This window comes from Dipodomys spectabilis, unplaced genomic scaffold (assembly GCF_019054845.1).
Source record: "Dipodomys spectabilis isolate Male_0828 unplaced genomic scaffold, ASM1905484v1 ptg000197l, whole genome shotgun sequence".
In the NCBI taxonomy this organism is placed as follows: domain Eukaryota; kingdom Metazoa; phylum Chordata; class Mammalia; order Rodentia; family Heteromyidae; genus Dipodomys; species Dipodomys spectabilis.
Window position 1 is genome coordinate 13,136,333 of NW_024870874.1, and position 24,164 is coordinate 13,160,496.

Genomic DNA, 24,164 nt, shown 5'->3' on the forward strand with positions numbered 1-24,164 from the left:
ATACATATATACAGATGGTGACAAAACCTAGAGAGTAATAAAATCTACCACATCTTTTGCCATCAACTAGTTGTCAAAGAACAATGCTGATTATGTTTTGAATATAACTAATCAAGCAAATACCTCATTTTATAGGAACTGATGTAGGTTCTCAAGATCCTTACATAAAATATATTAAAAATTTAAACACTGATGTCAGTATTTAAACAATGAGTAGTTTAAAGTATAAAGTGGCTATGAACTGAAACTTTATGTGAACTAAAATATTCACATATAGTGTATGTATTACCTGACATGATCTGAACCGCTCTGTATATCACCTTTGCAATGATTATTTTAAATGAAAGAAAGAACCATGGCAGAAAAATACAATTGATTACTCGACATAAAAATATCACATATATAGGGGAGTTCCGGGAAGATGGCGGAGGAGAAGCTGGAATCTGAACAAGCTCTTGCATAGAAAGAAGTTTTAGAGTTCCAGTGAACAGTCCTAAGCCAGAGAATCACACCAAGTGTGCCATCACAGGACAGAGAGTTAGTCAAGAGAGGGGAAGCCAAGGAGACACATCTGAGCGCCTGCCAGCAGCTGCCGCTGCGGCGGCAGGGTCACTGCGGCAACCACCACTGCGGGGTCATACCTGAGACACAGAGAGTCTAGAATGAAGGAGCCAGATGCAGCGGACGAGCGGATTCTACTCAACACCAGCAAGAACCGACAAGGAATGGACATCTTCATCCTGAAGTTTGCAGACCAGAGACGACCCAAGATCCAAGACTCGGCATGAGTAGAAGCCCAACGTCCTCACTCCTTCTCAGGGAGCAGAGGAGGGAAGGCCACCCCTCCCCCCAGCACCGCTGATCTCCATCTTGGATACCTACAAAGCTCAGAGGAGCTCCTAGCTCCAGCTCAGGCCTTGGAATAAAACGAGTCATTTAGCAGGTCACAAGAACTTAACAGCGAAGTGACCTCACAGACTCAGCTCCATCCAGGGAAAAGTCACCCAGCTCAGGCGCCAGCCATTGGAGTGGCTCTCCTCACTGGGTAACCAGAGCCAGAGGCTGCCCCTCCTTCTAGCAGCCACCACAATCAATTGAAAAACAGAAACCCTGAGAATGGCTCCAGGCTGGGCGCTGTGAGTTTTTTCACAAAATAGCCCCAGGGAAAAGCTACTGTTTGTTGAAAGGCCTCAACTCTACCCAGAACCTAGCCTCACCACTGCATCCCCCTCTTTTGTGATTCTCAAAGCAGATCACCCTCCCAGTAAACTAACTTGGGAGGGGGATCTCAAAATCTTGGGTAAAGCAGAGCATTTTTCTACCTGTTCGAACAAACTGACTTAAGAAACCAATCAAGCCACAGGACCTCAAGCTGACCAGAGACTCCAACAAGAGGCTGGTTACAGACAAAAGGGAGATACAGGATTCTTCCCACCCCTCCCAAAAAAAAAAAAAAAATCAAAGAACTTTTTTGTTTGTTTGTTTTTTGTAACCTTATATATATATAAATTTTTTTTCCTTTTCTAAAATTTTATTAATCTTTAATTTTTGCCTCTTCTGAAAAAATAATTGTTTTCCAGTAACTTTTTTTTTCTCCTCTTATAATTTTTATTTTAGGAATATGTGAATGTGCGTTTTCCTTTCTTTTCTTGTCTTCTTTCTCTTTTTCTTTCTTTCTTAATTATCTTTTTGTTTTTTGTCTAGCTCTACTGAACTTCTGATCTTTTCTTCTCCCTTTCCTATCCTTTCCACCTTTTCCTCTCTTTTGTTCTTCTTTATGTGACTTAACTCTTGTCCTGCACATCCTCAGATAAACCCGTAGTTAACTAGTAGACCCTATCCCCCATTGTGTAAACACTTCATCCACAAATTTATTACTCAATCCAAAACCTCTGAGACTTAAATTCATTAATAGCAGTACTACCTCTTTATACCTATATAATATTTTAAGCATTATTTTAAAGTTTTTCACATCTCCTCTATGTCCCTCCCTTTCTCTCAATATATTCACATTCCTCTCTAAATAGATGGTCTTTTAATCTCTATAATAACATTAATTTTTACGTTTCTATTTTTTTTCTGGTCTCTTTTCATCCCCCTTTCCCTTTCTTCTTTTTCTCTCTCTCTCTACTTGCATCCTACCCAACCTATTTCCTGCATTGTGATTAGGACATAGTTAACTCTCCCTGTGCCTCCCCACACCAATCTATTCCTATTTTTTACCCACATCTCTCCCTAATAATAATAATTTCTGGTTTTCCAAATTCTTCTCTGCGGTTCGAAGTCCTTTAACATATATTGTTTGATGTCAAATAGATGTATCTGTTGAACTAGATTGTATCTGTAGACTATTGACTGTACAAATGCAAACTTTGGTTGATGGTTGCCTTAAGATAGTGTTCTAGCACAAAACTGGTGCTATCTTCATCTCAAATGGGCAGAGTAAGCCGGAAAAACACAAGAAAAATGGCAAATTCGGGTATCTCAATTCCCAATCTTGATAATCAGGGGTTAGAACAGATAATGAATAATCCAGAGGAGAGTTCCCAAATAGCTCTACAAACACTGCTGGCAAACATGATAAATGAGAAGTTTGACAACGTACAAAGGACTCTGTATGAGCTTGATAGGGAGAGAGAGGAGGCATCCCAGAAGTTTATACAGGAATATCATAAGCGTGAGGAAGCTACTCAAAAACTGATACAGGATTTGCGTAAACAACTTGAGAATACTCAAAGAGAAAGGGAGGAATAGCGTGAGCAGGCTGAGAACACTCAAAGAGAACTGCAGGAATCCCACGAATGGGAGGAAGCTAATCAAAGAGTAATACAGGAATTGAGAGACCAGGTAGAGAACACACAAACATCACTAAAAGCATTCACGGAATCCATTAACAAAGAGCTGAAGGAAGTCAGGGAGACCACAAAGGGAATGCTGAATGGAACCCAACAGAAGGAATGGGAATCCAAAGAAACCATAACCAATCAACTAAGTGATTTGAGGACAAACACTGAACACCAAATTAAGGAAGTAAAGAAATTCATACAAGACCTAAAACAGAGCTTCAACAAAGAACTTGAAGCCATCAAAGCTGACCAATTAGAAGGAAAAGAGATAAAAAACAAAGTAGAGAGTCTTGACAGCAGGTTAGACCATGCAGAAGATCGAATCTCAGGGATTGAAGACAGCCTAGATATTATAGAGAAAGAACATACAACTATCCAAGACAAGTCCAAGAAATATGATAGATCTATCCAACACCTGGAAGACACCATCAGAAGGCCTAATCTAAGGATAATGGGTGGAGAGGAGCACCTAGAAACAGAAGTTAATGGTCTAGGAAATTTGTTTAACAGGATCCTAGCAGAGAAATTCCCAAACATGCAAAAAGATAGGCCTGTCCAGATACAAGAAGCCTTTAGAACCCCAAATAGACCAGACCAGAATAGGACATCCCACCGCTACATTATAATCCACACTGGATCAACTCAGACCAAGGAAAAGATCCTCAAAGCTGTCAAGGAGAAAAGATTAATCACCTATAAAGGGAAACCAATTAGAATCACCTCAGATTTCTCAGCAGAGAAATCAAAGCAAGAAGAGCCTGGAATGATGTATGCCATGCCCTAAAAACAAACAACTATCAACCAAGAATACTGTACCCAGCTAAACTCTCCTTCATAACTGAAGGCCAAATAAAAACCTTCCATAGCAAAGAAAAATTGAACAATACATCTCCACCAAACCAGCCCTACAAAAGATTCTTAAAGATGTCCTACACATAGAAAACCAACAAAACCGCAATAAAGGCCAAGAAACTGCACCCAAACTGAGAATCCAAGACCCATAGGAAGAACCCAGTTTTCGCAGCCCCCAAGAAGGTGGATAACATGGCAGGAACTCCCAAATACCTCTCAGTCCTATCTCTTAACGTTAACGGACTGAACTCTCCAATTAAGCGACATAGACTGTCTAGTTGGATTAAAAAACAAGACCCTTCTATCTGCTGCCTGCAAGAGTCACATCTTGCCCGTAAAAACAAACACATTTTCAATGTTAAAGGCTGGAACAAAATCTACCAAGCAAATGGCCCCCCAAAACAGGCGGGAGTTGCAATCCTAATATCAGATAAAATAGACTTCAAATTAAAATTGGTGAGAAGAGATAAAGAAGGTCACTAAATACTAATTAAAGGATCTCTCCTTCAGGAGGATATTACAATTCTAAATATCTATTGGCCAAACAATGGAGCACCCAAATTTATCAAAGAAACACTACTTTCCCTCAAATCCCATATAGATCCAAAGACATTAATTGTTGGGGATTTTAACACACCACTCTCCCCACTAGATAGATCAACTCGGCAAAAACTCAACAGAGAAACCGCAGATCTAAACAGCTGCATAGATCAACTAGACTTAACAGACATCTACCGAACATTTCACCCAGCAGCATCAGAATACACGTTTTTCTCAGCAGCACATGGAACGTTTTCTAAAATAGACCAGATTTTAGGCCACAACGCAAACTTGTCTAAATTCAGAAACATTGAAGTTATACCTTGCATTCTCTCTGACCACAAGGGAATAAAATTAGAACTCAACACCAAAAGCCACCAAAGAAAGTCCGGTATCACATGGAGGCTGAACAACACACTGCTGAATCATGAGTGGGTCATGGAAGAGATTAGAAAGGAAATTCAAATGTTCATGCTATTCAACAAAAATGAACACACAAATTACCAGCTCCTCTGGGACACAGCAAAGGCAGTACTCAGAGGCAAGTTTATAGCTCTGAGCTCCTACATCAACAAATTGGAGAGACATGAATACAACAATTTAATGACACATCTAAACCTCCTTGAAAAAGAGCAGCAAGATAAACCCCAATCCCGTAGAGGGAAAGAAATAATCAAAATTAAATCAGAATTAAATGAATTAGAATCCAAAAAAACTATAGAAAGAATCAACAAAACAAAGAGTTGGTTCTTCGAAAACTTAACAAAATTGACCGATCCTTAGCAAATCTTATCAGAAAAAGAAGAGAACACACCCAAATTAATAAACTCAGAGATGAAAATGGAAACATCACCACGGAAACAACCAAGATTCAGAACATTATAAGGGAATTCTTCTCAAAACTTTATGCTAATAAGTTTGAGAACTTGACAGAAATGGACCTCTTCCTAGCAAATATTGACATGCGAAAACTAAACCAAGATGAATTAAACCATCTTAACAGGCCCATATCAAGCACTGAAATAGAAACAGCAATAAGAGACCTCCCAGCTAAGAAAAGTCCAGGACCAGATGGTTTTACAGCGGAATTTTACAAGGCCTTCAAAGCAGAGCTCACACCAATTCTCCTCCAACTCTTCAATGAAATTGAAAGAGAAAGCTCACTACCGAACACATTCTATGAAGCCATCATAACCCTCATCCCAAAACCAGGCAGGGACTCATCAAAGAAAGAGAACTATAGACCCATTTCTTTGATGAACATTGATGCAAAACTTCTCAACAAAATTTTGGCCAACCGACTTCAACAATTCATCCCAAAAATCATACACCACGATCAAACAGGATTCATTTCAGGGATGCAAAACTGGTTCAATATATGCAAATCAATTAATATTATTCATCACATCAACAGGAGCAAGAATAAGAACCACATGGTTATCTCAGTAGACGCAGAAAAAGCATTCAACAAGATCCAACACCCCTTTATGATGAAGGTTTTGGAAAAATTAAGAATCCACGGAACATTCCTCAATACAATAAAGGCTGTATATGACAAACCTACAGCCACCATTTTACTCAATGGTGAAAAACTAAAGACATTTCCTCTTAACTCAGGAACAAGACAAGGATGCCCACTCTCTCCACTTCTCTTCAATCTAGTATTAGAATGCCTAGCTACAGCAATAAGACAAGATGCAGACATAAAGGGGATCCAAATAGGGAAAGAAGAAATAAAACTCTCCCTCTTTGCAGATGACATGAACTTGTATTTAAAGAATCCCATAGACTCCACTCCCAAATTACTCAAGCTGATTCAAAACTTTGGCAAAGTAGCAGGTTATAAAATTAACCCCCAAAAATCAATGGCTTTTCTGTATGCCAACAATGAGAAAAGTGTGGCTGAAATTAGGAAAGCAACTCCATTTGTAATAGGCCCACAAAAAATAAAATACCTAGGAATTAACTTAACTAAAGAAGTGAAGGACCTCTATGATGAAAACTTTAAAATCTTGAAAAAGGAAATCAAAACAGAACTTAGAAACTGGCAAAAACTCCCATGCTCCTGGATTGGAAAGATTAACATCGTGAAAATGGCAATACTTTTCAAGCCTATCTACAAATTCAACGCAATACCCATCAAAATTCCAACCTCATTCTTCAAGGAAATAGAAGAGGCAATCCAAAAATTCATATGGAACAATAAAAGACCCCGAATAGCAAAAACACTCCTCAACGGAAAGAACACTGCTGGAGGAATATCAATACCAAATTTCAAACTCTACTATAAAGCCTTAGTAATCAAAACAGCTTGGTATTGGCATAAGAACAGACCTCAGGACCAATGGAATAGAATTGAAAACCCAGAAATGAACCTACAGACCTATAGCCATCTAATCTTCCATAAGGGAGCTAAAACAATAGAATGGAAGAAAGACAGCCTCTTCAGTAAATGGTGCTGGCAAAATTGGTTAACTACATGTAGAAAACTAAAGCTAGATCCTTATATATCACCCTGCACCAGAATCAACTCCAAATGGATCAAAGACCTTGAACTCAAAGCAGACACTCTGAAAATATTACAGGATGGAATAGGAGAAACCCTAGGTCTCCTTGGCTCAGGCCGAAATTTTCTGAATAGAGACCTGGAAACACAGCAAATCAAAGAAAGGTTGGACAAATGGGATTGCATGAAGTTGCAGAGCTTCTGCAGGGCAAATAACATAGCTAGCAAGATCAATAGAAAGCCCACGGATTGGGAGAAGATCTTTACTAGCCATACAACAGACAAGGGTCTCATATCTAAAATATACTTGGAACCCTAAAAATTAAACCACCCAACAACAAATCCTCAAAGAAACAACTGCCCAATAAATAAGTGGGCTAAAGACTTAAAGAGAAGCTTCTTTGAAGAAGAAAGAAGGATGGCCAATAGACACATGAAGAAATGTTCAACATCCCTAGCCATAAAAGAAATGCAAATCAAAACAACATTGAGATATCACCTCACTCCAGTTAGAACAGCAAAAATCAAGAACTCTAACAACAACAGATGCTGGAGGGGATGTGGACAGAAGGGAACCTTACTTCATTGTTGGTGGGAATGTAAACTTGTTCAACCACTTTGGAAAGCAGCATGGAGGTTCCTCAAAAGACTTCACATAGAACTCCCCTATAACCCAGCAATCCCACTTTTGGGCATTTACCCTAATGTTTACAAAAGAGACCACACTAAAGCTACTAGCACAACTATGTTTATTGCAGCATTATTTACCATAGCTAAGATATGGAACCAACCCAGATGCCCCTCAGTAGATGAATGGATCAAGAAAATGTGGTATATATACACAATGGAATTCTATGCCTCTATCAGAAAGAATGACATTTCCCCATTTGTTAGGAAATGGAAAGGTTTGGAAAAAATTATGTTAAATGAAATAAGCCAGGCCCAAAAGAACATAGGTCCCATGGTTTCCCTTATTTGCAATATCTAGTATAGGTATGAGTCAAGCGGAAAAGGTCAGATAATGTGATGTTAGGAAAACGAACCCTCAAATATGTATTTTAATGTTTTTGTTTCTTTCATGCATGTGTTTCTAACGCATTTATAAGATTATTTCTTTGTTGCTTTGTATGTTCCTCCCCCACAGTGTAACCCCCGCTTTCACTATATTTGATGTCAGTATAACATGTGGAGGAGATGGGGACAAACAAGTCGTTTAAGGATTCAGGTGGACCTGTTGCAACAATGAGAAGTACAAAATGTCATGTCAAAACCAGCTTTACAATGTCGGTGTGGGGGGGCTAGGGGGGGTATGATTGGGTGGGGGGGAGGGGGGAGGCTGGGAAGGGAGGTGAAGGGTAAACAAAGGAGGAGGCTGCAATGCTTGGTAAGAAATGTATGCATTATCCTGCCCATGTAATTGTAACCCCTCTGTACAGTATGTTCTCAAATAAAATTAAATTAAAAAAAAATATCACATATAGAAAATTTGCCTCACTTAATATCTGATAATATTAAGAAAGCAGATGGCCCATGGGAGGTAATTTGGTGTAAACTGGGTCATGAAGTTGGGATGTAGGCATGGTTCAAGTGGTCAAGCATCAGTCAAAGAAAGATCAGGCTGTGAGTTCCTAGCTCAGTACAATGAGAAAAAGAAATGAGAAGAATCAGTATTCTATAAGCAGAGGTAGTAACTAGAATTCTTCTTTCTTTTCCCTGTATATTCTGTCTCTCTCAGATAAAGATACCACAGGAAGACACCATTTGAAAGTCAAGAAGAGGACTTTCACCACAGTCCAAATTAGCTAGCACTGTGGCCTTCATTTTTGCAATTCATAGAGTATCAGAAGTACATTGCCATTAAAGAAGTAGCTGAACTTGTGATATTCTTATAAGATGGAATTAATGCACCAGGTAAATTCATGATACAAAGATGAAATTCATCTTTTATAATGCTTAGCATGGGATGAGCAGTGGGGACTCATTTCACTATGGGTGCACATATCCATGGTGTGTGGGGGGGGAGGGTGTTCAGCATTCTTGTATCAGGAGAGTTAATGCAGATAAGTCTGGTTCCCTTCTGATCTTAGCTGGAGTAGGGGGAGGGACAATCCGTTCAATAAATTAGCCAGATTGCAATAGCAAGTGTCATTGTTCTGTGGCATGCACTGTTCTTTGCTCATCGGAAAGGAAAAATCTCCCATTCTTACGTGCCTGGAAGCTGGGCTAGACGACCCTGAAGAGGGCAGCACTGGCAGCTCCCTGTCAGTGAAGCTGACAGGCATAAATGGACTGGGTTCTCAACCATCCTCAACCCTGATGCAGAATTCCTGTCAAGACAGGAAAGAGGAACAAGACATGCTGACAGATATCACCCACTGTAGGTACGAGCAATCCCCCATAGGCCATAGACTGTCTGTCACAGCTCTTTGAGGGAAAGCAAAGATGGGACCAGCAGGCATGGCAAACAAATATCATCAACTTTATGGATGCATTAAGACATGGCAGCATAGACAATCTGTGCATGAGAGCACTGAGTGTATCCTAGCCACCATTGCTTCCCATTTCCTTTTCATTTTTAACTGAAATTAAAAAAAGTATTTTCTCCAAATGGCAACATAATATATAATGTAGATTATAGATAGCCCATTTCCTATGATGAAAATAGGTCTAACATGGTAGAAATAGAAGGATTTTACTTTCCAAGTGAGTATCACACATAGACTGTATTACAAACCTTGTAAGAAACAGAAACATTTGAATTTTCTAAGTAAAAAATTTTAATGAAAATAGGACGTGTATGTTTATATTCCTCAAGTTTAATTGAAACAATTGTCAGTGATGAATATCTTTAAGGCTAGGTAGAGAAATATTAATTTAATTTAGTTGTAACTAAATTTAAAAATCTAGGCGACCTTTCTCTATTCTTTAGTTTGCAATAATACGCTTCAAGTACTTTTGTTAATGCAATAGAATTTATTACTTTTGCAGAAGAAAATATCAGTTCCTAAGTTGTCTGAATCTCTGTTTTTATATAATGAACTTAGTTTTTCCAGTCTTAAAGGTTTTAGACAAAAATCTGTGACACTTTGCTAAAATTCTAACTATACTTACAACTACCCAAACTATCTATAAGAATATGTTTCTCACTGCTTTTTGCAAAGTTTCTACATGATTTTCAATGTTACATGAAATGCATAATTTCTATAAAAAAGTGAGTTATTTTCCTAGGTTTATGTACACAGATGTAAATTAGGTTAGAGTAATATGGCTTTATAATACAATGCCTACCTATGACACAAGTTTTTCATTTCTTGCTGAAAAATTGTACCAGCCCAAATCCAAGTTCAGGTTGGGAGGGGGGAGGAAAAGTACAGAAGGTGAAGTAGGATGAGTATGGTCAAAACATTTTATGTACGCATTTGAAAGTGAATCAGTGAAGTTTGTTACACTGGTTTGGGAGAAGAGATGAAGGACAGGGAGGTAATGTGAGTGTGATCAAAGCATACTGTGTACGCAATTTTAATTCTGTAATAATAGCATAGTCAGTGTGATTGAATCTGTCATGGTATCATGCACCTTGCCAACTTCAGTAAAAGCTAGAAGCTATTTGCATGTCTCTTTTGATTTGCCAAATGAAACTCTACAGATAGAGTATTGCAATTCTGTTCCAATAGTAATTTTTGTTTTCATGTTTTATTCACTTGCTAGTCCATCTGTGACATGTACATTACACTAGTCAGAGAAGATATCCTCTGTTTTGGCACGGTAAGTATGTATCTGTAGGTGTTTCGCAGTTGTCCTTTTTAGACTAAGGGTCTGTGAAAAACACAGAGAATGTCTTAACTCTCATAAACATTAATAGAATAATTAAATTCCACACAAAATTGCATTTTTCTGGATTGGTTCCATATCTTAGCTATGGTAAATAATGCTGTAATAAACATAGTTGTGCTGGTAGCTTTAGTATGGTCTTGTTTGCGATCATTTGGGTAAATGCCCCAAAGTGGGATTGCTGGGTCATAGGGGAGCTCAACATGTGGTCTTTTGAGGAACCTCCATAGTGCCTTCCAAAGTGGTTGAACAAGTTTACACTCCCACCAACAATGCAGTAGGGTTCCCTTCTGGCCACATCCCCTCCGGCATCAGTTGTTATTAGAGTTCTTGATTATAGCCATTCTAACTGGGGTGAGGCAGAATCTCAATGCTGTTTTGATTTGCATTTCTTTTATGGCTAGAGAGGTGAGCGTTTCTTCATGTGTCTATTTGCCATCCTTCTTTCCTCTTCAGAGAAGTTTTTCTTTAAGTTTTTAGCCCACTTATTTATCGAGCACTTGTTTCTTTGAGGATTTGTTTTTGGGGGATTTAATTTTTTAAGTTCCAGGTATATTTTAGACATGAGACCCTTGTCCATTGTATGGCTAGTGAAGATCTTCTCCCAATCTGTGGGCTTTCTATTGATCTTGTCAGCTATGTCCTTTGCCATGGAGAAGCTCTGCAATTTCATACAATCCCATTTGTCCAACCTTTCTTTGAAAGGTTGAAACCTAGGCTTTCTCCAATTCCTTTCTGTAATGTTTTCAGGGTGTCTGCTTTGACTTTGAGGTCTTTGGAGTTGATTCTGGTGCAGGGTGATATGTAAGGATCTAGCTTTAGTTTTCTACATGTGATTAACCAATTTTTCCTATAGATCTGTGGGTTCATTTCTGGGCTTTCAATTCTATTCCACTGGTCCTGAGGTCTCTTCTTGTGCCAATACCAAGCTGTAGATGCCCCTCAGTAGATGTGTGGATCAAGAATATAGATAGATAGATAGATGTAGATGTATATATATATATATATATATATATATATATATATATATGTACATACATCTACATCTATCTATCTATCTATCTATCTAGGTAGCTAGCTAGCTAGCTAGCTATCTAGCTATCTATCTATCTATCTATCTATATATATATATATATATTCTGTGCCTCCATCATAAAGAATGTCATTGCCCCATTTGTTAGGAAATGGAAAGACTTGGAAAAAATTATATTAAGTGAAGTAAGCCAGGCCCAAAGAAACATAGGTCCCATGATTTCCCTTATTTGCGAAAACTAGTATATATTGGACAAGTAGAAAAGGTCAAAAGCTATATATATATAAGACCAGATAAGATGAAGCTAAGCGAAATGAACCCCTCAAAATAAGGACATAAGTGTTTTTTTTTCTTTCTTGCTATTGTTTCTAATATATTTAGAAGGTACCATGTGATTTTTTTGTTGTTGCTTTGTATGTCCCTCCCCCACAGTATGACCCCTGTTTTCACTGTATTTGATATTGGTATAATTTGGGGAGGGGAAGGGAAAAAACACAATGTTTAAATAGGGATACAGGTTGACTCATTGCAACAATGAGATGTACAAGACACTATTTTGAAAAACGAACTTTAAAGTTTAGGTGTGTGGGGGGGGCGTGTAGTTATGGAGGTGGGAGGGAAGGGATGGTAGGGGAAAAAATAGGAGGAGGCAACAATGCTTGATGAGAAAAGTACTCATTACCTTGATCATGCAACTGTAACCCCTCTGTACAGTATTTTGCAATAAAAAACAGTGAAGAAAAGAAATTGCATTTTTCATCATTTTGCTTAGGAAATAGACTAAAGAGGAAAACAAGGGTTTAATTTGTGCTTATAATATATCATGATTTTGCCTCTAATGCAAACTGGGTTGTTCTTTCTGGTGAACTTGCTACATACAATTTGTAAATTATAAATTATAGTTTGAATGGCAAACTGTATTGAGTTTCAAGTATTTAAAAATGTAACACTTAGATTTACTAATATTTTTCTAAACACTCTAATAGTTTTCGCTTTTTTTGTTTTTTGGGTTTTTTTTTGTCAGTTGTGGGGCCTGAACTGAGGGCCTGGGAGCTGTCCCTGAGTTTCTTTGGCTCAACGCTAGCACTCTACCACTTGAGCCACAGTGCCACTTCTGGCTTTTTCTGCTTATGTGGTGCTAAGGAATCGAACCCAGAGCCTCATGAATGCAAAGCAAGCACTCTACCACTGAGCCACCTTCCCAGCCCTACACTATTTTTTCTAAACAGTGTCTGTGCCCTTACAAAGTATTTTTCTTTTCTAAAGAGTCATCGTGATGTTTGCGTGAAGTTACAAGTGGCAAACAGTCACCCTCTTCCATACGACAAAGGAGTCTGTGTGACAAAGTACTTGTTTCACCAACAAATGTGACAGAATTCACGAAGGAAAAATAGAGCTTCCCTTTTGGAAATAATTTGGTGGTGAATTAAATTGATTGAACGTACATATATAGCTCTGCAGATTTTCTATTTTATCCATGTCAGATTTGACATGTTGTGTTTTTCAAACACTGCCTCCATTTTATCATACTTGTCAAGTTGTTCTCAAAAAGCTGTCGTTATATTGCAATGCTCTCCTTTTTATTGTCTGTGAGATATAGAATGATACACCCTCCTTTGTTGCTGACATTGCTAATTTCTTTGGTAGGATGTTATCCAAGTGCATGAACTTTTGCAGAGCAGCAACTCTGACTTCATTTTAACTTCATATAGTTTATTATTAGCATTTTATTTTTTAAATTAAATACATAAAATCCAAAAACTCTCTATTATTGCTTTTCTGAAATATATAGTGCATTAACAATTATCTTTGGATGCCCTTGTCTGCCATGTTACACCAGGACTTCTTAATTCTATGCAGAAGTAATTCACCCCCTACTGATCCATCTTTCCCATTCCATCCTCTTCTGCTCTGCATAATCACTAGAATAACTACAATAGTTAATTGTTAATAACTGGAGTAAACATTGTATGAACAATAAGAACTATTGGCCTACTAGTAAGGGCTATGTCATTACTGTTTTTTTCCCAATTCTCCATGAATGATGTCATACAGTTCTTGTGTCTAATCAATTTTTAATTTATGTTGCCACTGGAAAGTGCAAAACATTTAATTCAGATTTTTGAAGTGTAAGACAATAGTCAACCTCACAAATCTCATGGATGAGCAACATGTAATATTGGAACTTAACTAAAATTTCTCTGTTTATCTTTAATTGCCAAGATAAATGTTTACAAAGTCAAGTGGTATTGTAAGTTTTTCTCGATCTCTTTTGTTAATTGTTACTTACTTATATATTTGGGTTGTGAGCCACCTATATTTGCAAATATTATACCATCATGATGAATATATAGATTTGCTGGATTATATTTAACTTACATTTTTTAAATGTCACATGGCTGTACAGGGGATTACTGTCTCAAATGTCATTTACAGTATAGTGCACCTCCATCAGAAACACACTGTCATACTTACTTACACTTATCCTCCCTTTACAAACCACATACTTTCCTCTTCCACATATGTGCATTGGTATCACGACTATTCCTCAGCTCTTCCCTTTCTTATTCATTACTCCCCTTCCACTAACACCTCCCCATTCACTACCTGTGGCAGCTTCCTGATGTTGATACGTATTGTTAAACTGTCAGTTAATTGTTCACAAGGTTGACATCGTGATTTTCATTCCTGCCTGCACTATACTTCAGTCAGTTTGTGAATATATGTATTTGTCCCTGTGTATGTTTACCTAATAGGTAGTAGTTTGGGCCTAAAATCCACATATCCACATTATGAAATGAGAAAAAACATGCTTTGCATTTCTGGTCTTGACTTAGTTCACTCAGAAATCAGAATCAAGTTGTTTGGGTTTTTGTTTTTTTTTTGGAACAGTATCTAGTTACTCAGTTATAGCCCTTAGAAATTGATTTACAGTGTTGATCAGCATGTTCTTATTTTGTTTATTTTGTTTATTCTTTCCTCTTGTCATTTTTATAGCATTTTAAAATAGATTTGGGCCCAAAAAATAATTATTATTATTATTTTTTTTTTGAATTTTGATTTATTAAGCAAATTTTGGATCTAACAACTGTAAATTATTCAAGTCAGGATGTGAAAGAACGGAGTAGAATGAACTCATATTGATCCACATACTCATAGGGCATGACTGTGTGTTATATGTGCAGGTACATAAAAACAAAGGTAAACCTTACCAGGACTTGAACTCAGGGCCTTGAATGCTTGCTTAGTTTTTTGTCCCAACAAAGACATTCTAGCACTTGAGCAACCCCTTCCCCCATTTTTGTTTTTGCTGATTAATTGGCGATGAGATGTCATACATTTTTCTCTCTGGACTGGCTTCCAACTACAAACCTCATCTCAGCCTCCTGACTACCTAGGATGACAAAGATAAGCCACTAGATCCCAGCAACAATAATAAATCTTAAAAATACTTATTCTTCCATCAGAAAGAATGACATTGCCCTATTCGTAGGGAAATGGAAAGAACTGGAAAAAAGTAATATTAAGCAAAGAAAGCCAGACCCAATGAAAAGTTGTATACATGGTTTCCCTCATCTGTTTGTCTGTTTTTTGGTTTCCCTTATTTGTAAAAAGTAGAATATGTCAGTGATATTCTTAACAGGGAATTCCAATAACCCAATTGCTAAGTGCATAAGACCATATATAATGAGGCGTAATGACATGAACTCCAAGATATAGAAACAAGAGGTTTTATTATGTCCTGTATGTAGTTTTTTCTTTTAGCTTTTTGTACCTTGTGTCTTGTCTGTAAGATTGTCTGATCTGTGGAAGGAACTGGAATCAGAGAAACAGCAGGAAAAAGGGTGAACTAAAGCCACATTGATACTTTCTTGATTAACACTATGTTGAAAATGAATCATACAACTTGGGAGGGGAAGGGAGATGGGAGGGGTAAGTGGGAGAAAATGTACTCATTACCTTATTTATGTAACTGTAACATTTTCCATAAAGATTAAAAAAACTTTAAAAAATACTAAAGGTTTATTTAAAAAAACAATGTGGGAAGAGGGAGATATAAACAATAAATGTACGCTTTTCTCCTGGGCTCTATTGATAAGACATAAGTTAATACATTCATTAGAAACAAGAACAATAAATCAAACCATTAATAAATAAATGAAGGATGATCTGATTGTTGTTGTTGGAAAATCAATGTTTCACAAAAACCTATGGAACTGAGACATTTCCATTATTACTGGGTATTGCTATTATGTGTGCTATAATTTTTTATCATCAGATGAGGATGCTATATGATTCATGATGGTAACTCTTCAAGGAATTACTCTACCATTAATATCAGAAAATAACTTTTTATCTATTTCAATTAAAAGTTTATCATGAGATAGAGAAAAGGGATGGCTTCTAGTTAAAAAAGAATGAAATGTGGAGGTTTAAAAGTATGTTTCAGTGTTCAGAGCGCTGCCTTTTCTTTCTTACTTAGAAGATAGCTGGAGGGATGATTTCATGATATTTGCTACAGGAAAAGCCAGCAAGTCAGAGCTAATTAAGCATCCCATAGCTTCCTTGTGACTGTCACTGGTTTTCTTCAGCTATTTTATTAGCCTCCACATCCATAGAAATATACTAAAAGACTTTTCATTGAACTGAAGTAACACGTATTTTCATGTGCCTGGGGACTGATGAACTACATCGATGACCAGTGTTGTAAGGCCTAGGTCTGCACATAACTCCACAAATGCAGTTTTCCTGTAAGGGGGATTTTCTTTTCTCAGCAGCATCAATTATAAGGTAGAAGAGGCTTGAAGTAGATCCTTCTAAGGCTAATTGTGAATGATGCTTTATCATCCCCTTATTCTTCATGCTTCTAGACATTGACAAGAAGCTTAGGATTCTGGTTCAAAAAAAAAATGACTACTTACCTACAAGAAAATGACTTAAAAATCATGGTTATTACAAAAACTGGAATATGATCAAAAGCAGGGCTGGTATAGTTCCTACAGAAAAATGAAGTGCTCAGAAAACAAGGTCAAATTTGAAATGACTCTATGACATAACTAAATATTTATAATTTAAAAGTCAGTGTGGAGCTCACAACTGTAATCCTTGCTACTCAGGGTTCTGAGATCTGAGGATCATGGTTTGAAACTAGCCAAAGCAGGAAAGTTCATGAAACCCTTTTTTTAAATTTAATTTTGTTGTCAAGGTGATAGACAGAGGGATTACAGTTTCATACGCAAGATAATGAGTACATTTCTTGTTGAACTTATTACCCCCTTCCTTTTTCTCCCAATTCCCCCTCACTCGCGCCCCTAAGTTGTACAGATCATTTCCAACCTATTTTCTTGTGAATATTGCCATATCAATGCTTTGCCCTTAGCCCTTTGTCTCACCATTTTGTTGTTCCCTTTCCCTTCCCTAATTCAGATAAACATATATACAATACCCAGGGTACAAAATCATATTAAGTGAAGTAAGCCAGCCAAAGAAACATAGGCTCCATGTTTTCCCTCATTTGTAATAATTAGTATATTTCTAGGATAGTCCTAGTATATGAACAGAACAGTTCAATAGCTATGTACATATGACCATATAAGATAATACTAAGTGAAATGAACTCCAAAACATGGAAACAAGAGGTTTTTCTTTGTTGCCATTTTTTTATACTCCCCGAATGCTCAACAGATGCTCAAAACCCTTAGCATTGATCTTTTTTTTTAATTTTATTTTTATTATTTTTTTTGTGAACATACTGTACAGAGGGGTTACAATTACATGGGCAGGATAATATGTGCATTTCTTATCAAGCATTGCAGCCTCCTCCTTTGTTTACCCTTCACATCCCTTCCCAGCCTCCCCCCCACCTCCCCACCCAATCCTCCCCCTCTCCCCCCCCCTCCCCGCTCCCCCCCCCCCCCCCCCCCCCCGCACCAACATTGTTTGTAAAGCTCGTTTTCGACATGACAACTTGTACTTATTGTTGCAACAGGTCCACCTGTATCCTTAAACGACTTGTTTTTCCCCATCTCCTCCAAAAGTTATACTGACATCAAATATAGTGAAAGCAGGGGCTATACTGTGGGGGAGGGACATACAAAGCAACAAAGAGATAATCTTATAAATGCATTGGAAACAAATGCATGAAAGAAAAAACATTAAAATACATATCTAAGGGTTCATTTTCCTAACATCACATTACGTGATTTTCATGTTTCTTTTGTGTATTTTTCCTATGATTTATCCCATTGTCATTGTATTTGATTTTGGTACTCTGAATATTGTTTATATGCTTAGATTAAACTCTTGTCTCTAATTAAATCATCAAAGAGCTGGAAGTAGAGTTGTTTCTCAAGTGGATGAGTGCTATCCTTGAGCACAAATGCTCATGGACAATACCCAGAATACGAACTCAAGCTCTAGGACCAGCATACACAAAAATATTTCATAGGAAATAAAGAAAAAAATGGGGAAGGAGAGGAGGATCAGGTGAGTACTATAAAAATGCATTATGTGTATTCAAGTGTGAGCTATGGAACATGGTGCATTGTATAATTCAACCTTAAAAACAGGCTATAATACCCCTTTAATAATACCAAGAAAAAGTAATAGTACAAGAATAGGAGTGGCAAGAATCATTCAAGTGACAGAGGGACAATTGAAAATTTAGAGGAGGTAGAAAGGGAAATACAATGCATTTTGGATGAAAAAATGTGGTATTCATTGAAGTTTCCATCAAAATGCTTAATGTATTTTACTTATTCTCATTAGAAATGGCAATTTTTTGAAGTTTTCAACCCCTTGAGTATATTCTATAATTTGTTATGAATAAAAACTTAAAAGGGAACTAAAGTTGCAAAATAAAGTAGGTATAAACTGGAACCAGAACGTGATAAAGAAGTGTGATATAACCAGACTTCACTAATTGAGAGACTGTCTTATAGACAATTGCAAGAAAATAACGGGATGGAAGAACATTTTAATATGTATGTAAATTTATATAATGGCAAAATAAGCAATTTAATTAAATACTGAAATAATAGTCTATAGCACTTACTTGATTCTATTTTTTTTTTGGGGGGGGGGGTCTGGTCATGGGCCTGGGCACTGTCCCTCAGCAATTCAGTTCAAGGCGAGTGCTCTACCACTGGAGCCACACCACCACTTCTGGCTTTTTTTCCCTGCTAATGTGGTGCTGAGGAATCGAACCCAGGGCCTCAAGAATACAAGGCAAGCACTCTACCACTGACCCACCTTCCCAGCCAGGCACTTATTTGATTCTTTGAGTAAATTATGATTAGATTATTGTTACATAGAAAGGAAACAAGCTGGATTTATGCCTCATGGTATGAGATCAAAATAAATGACAATTTCCTGCAATATTTTTAATAAGTTTTTTATGGTGAAAATACTGTACAGAGAGGTTACAGTTACATGAGCAAGGTAATGAGTACATTTCTTATCAAGCATTGTTGCCTCCTCCTTTGTTTTTCTCCTACCATTCCTTCCCTCCCATCTCCACAACTACATTCCCCCCCTCCAGACTAATTTGTAAAGTTCAGTGTTCAACAGTGTCTTGTACATCTCATGGTTACAATAGGTCAACCTGGATCTCTATTTAAACATTTTGTCTTTTTCCCTTCCCCTCCCCAAATTATACTGACATCAAATACAGTGAAAACAGGGGTTATACCATTGGGGAGGAACATACAAAACACCAAAAATAATCACATGGTACCTTATAAATACATTAGAAACAAGAGCAAGAAAGAAAAAAAAACAACCAAAAGGAAAAGCATAGTTGAGTAGATTGTAAGAAACATTTTTTAGGATAAAGATAGGCTCTTATCCACCATAGTAAAAAGAAAACTATTATTTTAAAAATATTTCTTGCTAGAAACCATAAAATCAAAATGCTGTCTTAATATTCAGGGTATATGTGTGAAAATGGAGCTAAGTAAATTGAGGGGACTGGTGGGATTGGGAGAAATGGAGAAGAAATACAACTTTGATCAAGTTACATTGTACTTGTAAACTGACATATTGAATTGAAGCTCCTCTGTCCAATTATTCAAAGATAATAAAAATCAAAATATGAAATAACAAAAGCCTAAATGAATACAGGAGTCAATGATATTGGGACCCTAACTGCCAGGCACTGGTCAAACAGATTGCACTTATTAACTTATTTAATGTTCTCCACAATTCAGTGTGATTAATGCAAGCTATAAGTATCAGATCCGTGTCTTGCAGGAAGATTATATGATAAAGGGAAATTTTAACCTTGGTCTAACATGGCAACAGAGATGGAGTTTTCCCCCTCACAATCTAGAGCTAGGAATCACACTGTGAATTTGGGAAATATCCTCAACAGTGGAAACTAACATAATATGTGTAGATACAAGAACATCTGACGAGAGGGAAGAGATTTAACAGCATCCAGAGAAGGAGTTGAGTTTCTACTTGATAAAGCCTAGGATTCTTTCTTTAAGGGCAATGGTTGATTTATTTGCAGTAATGAATGAAAATTGACTTAAATAGTAATTGGCAGGAGAGTGAGTGTACAATGTGTAAAATCATACATTTGCTTTTATTTAGATATTCATTATTTGTTGCAGTGGTAGGTATCAAATCTGGAATTAGGCAAGTGATTCAAAATGGAGCCATATAACTAAGGAGAAAAAAACCATACAATTAAATGATAATGAAGAAGAAAAAAGCCAAATTTGCAGAAACTAAAAAATGAGAGTAAAATAATCAAATGAATTATTTTAAAACCTACCTAAACAGAGAAATTACATCTGCCCAAAACATCTCTGTTAAAAAATTAACAAATTCAAAATTTTTAAGGAAATTTAAAACAAAACCATGAACAGATTGGGGGTATTTATTGAATTTTTAACGAATGCTTTTTAATTTTTAATTTTGCTAACATATTTTCTTCTCAATATTTTACTATAATGTGTATACTGGAACATCTATATGTTATCTGCTTTCAGAACCATAAATGACACAAATACTGAATTTAATTACAGAAGCAAATCAGTTATAATCCATTTGTAAATATCATTATAACAAATGTCAGAGTTATTAAGTAGAGGAATGTCAAACTGAGTTATGCATCTTACTTCTTTATATTTGCTTACAGTAAAATATTAATAAAGATAAACAATAGCTTCCATTTAACACACATTAACTATGTTAGGTCAATATTTTCAATATGTGTCAATGTTTTTAAGATGCATCTTTGTGACATAAAAACATATCAACAAAAAGAGAAGGAATCTAATTACCTAGACTTAGAAAGTGAATGTTTACTAACATATAAGACATTATTAGTTGTATACACAGTAGCAATATTTCTGAATATTGCTCCTAAGTATTCTGTTTTGTTCCCTGTATGTAATATAAAAATATATTACCCATTTGTCCACTCCAAGATGATTTAATCACATCATATTTGACTACACTATGATAACTTAGAAAACCAAAAAGATGGAAGAACTTCCCTAGTAACAGCATTATAATCATAATAAATATTCTTATTATTATTTTTAAAATATTTATTGTTGCAAAGGTGATGTACAATGGGGTTACAGTCACATAAGTCAAGTAATGAGTACATTCCATTTGAACACTGTCAGCCCTTCCTCCCACTTTTTCCCTCCTGACCCCCTACCTCCCAAGCTACACAGTTCATTTTCAATATCGTTTCTAGTGAATATCACTGCTGCATTTGTTCATCCTTTGTCCCACTATGTCTGTGCTCCTCCTTTCCTTCCTAAAAACAGATAAACTTATATACAAGGCAAAAATTATACAAATGAAAAACACTGACAAAGTAGAAAACAACAAAAAAAAGAAAACTGACAAAAAAGCTTCTTGTTTCTATGCTTTTGAGTTCGTTTCAATAAATATTTAAAGAATCATATAATAGCTATGTGCATATAGTCTATATGTATGACTATATATTATATTATTTTATACATACTATATATTATATATAGTAGTCCATATATAGTCTACATAGATATGATTATATATAGATTATATATAGTCCATATATAGTCACATATATATAGACTACATGCACATAGCTATTGGGACTTCGTGATCCTCTCCTAAGAATATCCTTCTTCAGTTTCATTGTGTGAATTGCTAGACTCCTGCATAATTTATGGTGTCCAAGTGTGACTTTTTGTCTTTTGCTATCCATTGTGTTTACTTGTAGACTTATTGCCACCTTCTACTTACCAGAAATGAGGGAAATCAATGTAACCTATTTCTTTGGGTAGGCGTACTTCACTTAATACAATTTTCCCCAACTCTTTCCGTTTCCTTATGAATGGCTCAATATTATTCCTTCTGGTGGAAGCATAAATTCCATTGTGTTTATATTCCAAATCTTTGTGATCAATTGGTCCACTGGCTGTGGACATGTGTATTGATTCCATATCTTGGCTATGGCAGACAATGATGCAATGAGCATGGTTTTGTTGGTCATTTGAGGATGGCCTTCTGTGCAGTCAATTGGATAAACGGCCAGTAGTGGGATTGTTGAGTCATAGGGAAGCTCTATGTTTAGCCTTCAGAGGAATGTCCATACTGCTTTCCATGGAACATTCCTCTATCTAATGGCTCTATGTGACATCCTTACAGTCAACATTATACTTAATAGTGGAAAGTTGAAATCATTTTATCTAAAATCAGGAAAGAGATAAGGCTGTCCACTCCTTTATTCCTTTTCAATATAGTACTGGAATTCATTGAAAGATCACCAAGGCAAGAGAAAAACATAAGGAGGATCCAAACAGGGAAAGAACAAAAATTATCTCTTTTTGCAGATGACATGATCCTGTATTTAAAGGACCATTTAGACTACTCTACCAAGCTACCAGAGCTAATTCAAATCTTCTGCAAAGTAGCAGGGCATAAAATTAACCAACAAAAATAAATAGGTTGGGCTTGGAAGGTGGCTCAGTAGTAGAGTGCTTGCCTTGCATGCATGAGCCTTGGGTCTGATTCCTCAGTACCACATAAGCAGAAAAAAGCCCGAAGTAGTGCTGTGGCTCAAGTGGTAGGGCTCCAGCCTTGAGCTGAAGAACTGCGGGACAGCACCCAGGCCAGAGTTCAGCCCCCATGACCGACAAAAAAAAATTATTAAATATAAATAAATAAATAAATCAGCAGCTTTTCAGTATATTAATAATGAGAAGATCGAGACTGAAATCATGAAAGCAACTCCATTTGTAATAGCCTCAAAAAAATAACTAGGAATTAACCAAAGATAAGAAGGCGCCTTGTTATGAAAGCCTTAAAAATCTGAAAAAAAGAAAGTAAAGCAGATTTAATTATATGGAAAAACTTTTCATGCACCTGGATTGGAAGCATTAACATCATGAATATGACGATAATACCCCGAGCTATCTACAAATTCAATGCAATACCGATCAAATCCCAACAACATTCTTCAATGATATAGAAAAAGCAACCCAAAGTTTATATGGAATAATGAAAGACACCAAAGAGCAAAAACAATCCTTAACAGGAAGAACAGTGTTAGAAGAATATAAATACTAAACTTTAAACATCATTACAAAGCCATAGTAAAATTAAAAAAAAGAAACAAACAAACAAAAAACATGGTATTACCATATGAATAGGCTTGAATAGAAGACCCGGAAATGAACCCACAGACCTATAGCCACTTAGTATTTGCTAAGGGAGCCAAAAACATAGGATGGAAGAAGATTGCCTCTTCAACAAATAGTGCTGGCAGAATTGGCTGCACCTGTAGAGAACACTGAAGTTATAACTTTACATTTCACCCTGCACCAGAATCAACTCTATATTGATCAAAGATCAATTTAGATACCATGAAAATATTAAAGGAAGGGATATTGGAAACACTAAGGTTCTTAGGCACAGATCCAAAACTCCTAATTGCTGGGCGCCGGTGGCTCATGCCTGTAATCCTAGCTAATCAGGAGGCTGAGGTCTGAGGATCGTGTTTCTAATACAGCTCAGGCAGGAAAGTCAGTAAGACTTATCTCTGATTAACCACCAGAAAACCAGAAGTGGCCCTGTGGCTCAAAATGGTAAAACACTAGTCTTGAGCTGAATTTCTCAGTGGCAGTGCCCAGGCCTAGAGTTTAAGCCCCCAAAATGACAAAAACAAAAATCCAAAAACTCCTGATTAAAGATCCAGATTCTCAACAAATCAAAGAAAGACTGGAAAAATAAAAGTTCATCAAACTGAAGAGTTTCTGTATGGCAAAGGACATAGCTAATAAGATAAATAGAAAACTCACAGGAGAAGATTTTTTTCCCAGCTATGCATCAAACAAGAGTCTTATATCTAAAATACACTTATAGCTAAAAAATAAAATACCCCCTCAAAAAATAAACCCTCAAAGAAACAACAAATCAATTAATAAAGACTTCTCAGATGAAGAAGAAAGAAAGGCGAATAGACATATGAAAAAATGTTCCATATCTCTGGCCATAAAAGAAATGCAAATCAAAACAACATTGAGATTCTTACTCACCCCAGTTAGAA